The sequence below is a fragment of the Pteropus vampyrus genome, unplaced genomic scaffold, assembly GCF_000151845.1.
Source record: "Pteropus vampyrus isolate Shadow unplaced genomic scaffold, Pvam_2.0 Scaffold17, whole genome shotgun sequence".
Taxonomy (NCBI): domain Eukaryota; kingdom Metazoa; phylum Chordata; class Mammalia; order Chiroptera; family Pteropodidae; genus Pteropus; species Pteropus vampyrus.
The window spans coordinates 13,866,849-13,870,007 of NW_011888798.1; the positions used below are offsets into that span (position 1 = coordinate 13,866,849).

The 3,159-nt window shown below is 30.4% G+C and overlaps 1 pseudogene; it reads left to right on the forward strand.

The window, feature by feature from the left end:
• The first annotated feature begins 2,981 nt into the window (after nt 1-2,981).
• On the forward strand, nt 2,982-3,100 carry LOC111736094 (annotated as a pseudogene).
• The last annotated feature ends 59 nt before the right edge of the window (nt 3,101-3,159 follow it).

Below are 3,159 nucleotides of genomic sequence, written 5' to 3' on the forward strand. Positions count from 1 at the left end.
TACTTAGAATGTAGTTATGAGTGCCAATAAGATTATTTCAACAGAATCCAATCCATCTATGAAGCCAAGCAAAAGAAAAACATAAGTTAGTCATGTTTGTGTGTCTTTGCTGGGTTATGTAACCTTAAAACAATTTTGACTAGTTTAAGGATATTAATTTATTTTTTCTATAAGCTTATTGTGAACAATAAATGTTAGAAATATAGACAATTTTATTTTTATGTTTATTTTACCCTCTAGTTTTCATATTTGAACTCAAATACATTGACTGATAATATATTTTGCATTTCTTATTTCATTCCCAAAAGAATAGTATACCATAGTCATATAATTATAAGCAACTAAAATTACACTCCAAATCTGACATTCAGTTAAAGTTTTATAATTGGGTTAAACATAAATGAGTAACAGAACATGGGTTTGGAAGTAGGCATCTAAACATGATTAGAAAATGTGTATTCAAGTAGTCTTCCAGAATACAAGTTATTAGCACTATACAATTCATTGGTCAGATAAGGAGATGATATATTACTTGTTATTCAGCTTCAATTCCTCTAGTTTCTGATCAGTGTAGGCCCTGGATATAATTATCATGCTTTAGGCAAGAACTTTTTGATTATTCAAATTATTGGTCTGCCTCCTTTGAGCTAGCATTTTTTATCTTAGTGTTGGTATAGTTAGGGAAGACTGCTGCCATAAGTATTTTCCCCACATGTTTATTTGTATCCTTAACCAATGGTCCTTGCCTCTGTCTACATATTTCTGACCAATCCCAGATTTGCCACCTCAGCAAATTGCTGGGTTGGTAGTATGAATGTTGATCTGCTAACATCACATAGAACGAATATTCATAACCATTTTGTAATTTGATAAAGTCATAAATTATGGATACTTTTTTCATAATGATGCTCATCACACAAATAGTTGCACATAATTTTAAGATTCATTTATGAACATGACCTTAGAACTCCTGATTTAGTAGTGCCTTTGAATGCATTTCTTTAGATATTTTCATTGTATGTAAATTATTTTTTCTTGCCCTCCCCACCAGTTCTATTAAGCTACTTATTAATGGTTAGGAAAACAGGTTAAGAAATTAGAATATCTATTTCCATATGAATATGTGATAAAGTTTATTGCAACTTATATGATTTATTAAACTGAGTCACCTCCGAAGCAAATAAATTAGTATGTATTTAAAAAATTTATGACATGTCCTTAACATAGTGAGAGTGCCTTAGAGCAGCTCATTCTTCTGATAAATACGTGCTTAGCAAAATTGCTTGAAATGAATCTTTTACAGGTTTTTGTAATCATTGTTCTTATTTAAGACACACACACACACACATATACACATATATGTATATATATCATAATAACAGAATGTATATTTCACATAGGGTCATGGTTTGTTTTTGAATGTAAATGGTCTTTTCTTTGTGGGTATGTAATAAAATGTTTTGTTGCATCATTAATAGGCCGTAGTGTCCTAGAACATATTCTCTGCATTGTACATAGCTGCCTTTCAATTTTGAGATTTAAAAGAACATTACATTGGAAACCTTCTATGATTTTTTTTTTCATGCATATTGGACTGTAAGCTCAATCATTTGGCTACAGAATAAAGATCTTAAATTTTAACTTTCCTATGTTTGAAGCCAGATATGTTTAAATCAAGAGGGCTATTTTAAAAAAGTTCCCTTTCTTGTGTTAATCTGAAATAGAAGTGTTTCTCTGGGTATATCACATTTGGGGATATACTGAATCAAAGTGGCGAGACTGCCTCAAGAGCCCAGTGTAATTTCCCTATAGCTACAGTTGCATAGAGAGCGCAACAGTTTTCCTTTCCTTTAGTATTTATTCATATTTAGATTTGTATTGCTGCTTAAGCATTACCTACTTTGACTTTGATATGTAATATTTTATGTATATATTTTGAGTCAGTGTCCATGACCTTTCTATTGGTACCACTCCTTGCCTCATTACTACTTCTAGTACTAGCACCATCATCTCTAATAATTACAATTTGAGAACTCAGACTGTGACTGATACCAAAAAAAGTACTTTATTTATTTTAGCCATGTTACAGATAAAGAAACTGAGATCCAGTGATTTCAAATAAGATGAACAAAAGCCCAAATTAAATATATTGAAAGGATAATTCTTTTTTTTTTATTTTGGTAATTCACATGTGTAATCCAAGAACATACAATAATCATATTATAAACTATTGTTCAAATTGTTATTAATGGGCACTTATAATGTGATAAGAACACATTATTTAATTTTTACTATTTATGATTTACCTAAACTATTTGGATAATCTTAAAATTCTCTGCTTTTCCAGCTACATTATTTGCATCTGAAAATATCTTGAAATTTTGCTTTAGATTCAACCCAGGTACTACTTGCTACAGTTTTATATATTTCTTTATATTTTATTTCTAAAGCTTGTGATAGGTTAATTGATATGCTTAAAGGTCTATTTATGAAGTTTTTTTTTTTTTGAGTAAAAATGTAACTTGAAGACAAGAAAAGAAATTTTTATTTCATCACAATTCCAGCTAAGTTCTTTATAAAATATTCAGATGATTCTCTTAACTGGATAAATTTATCCAATCAACTGTGAATGAAAAGAAGTGAATGAATCTCAGCAAATAAGTGGATTTCAGGTTAATTCTTTTAAGAAACTAGAGGTAAATTCTTTTTATATAATTTATAATGGACTTTCAGTTATGACAACATGAAGATGTCAAGTTCTCAAAATATTGTCTAAAACTTCAGGGTACTGGATGCCAACTAATAGCAGACAACAGGTTAATAAGAAAATACTCTTGTATTGTAATAAGTGTAATAGCTACAGGTTAGAAGATTAAATATCTGTGGCCTTCTTCCCTAGATGATTTTCATCTTTACTCCACATCTCAGCAGGATCAGCAAAAACTTTTTTTTTAACAGTGGCATTGACAACCAACAGATTTGTCTATGGCCATGCCACCCTGAACACGCCCGATCTCATATGATCTCGGAAGCTATGCAGGGTCAGGCCCAGTTAGTACTTGGCTGGGAGACCACCTAGGAAGACTGGGTGCTGTAGGTGTAAAATAAATAAATAAATAAATAAATAAATAAATAAATAAATAAATAAAACAGATTTAA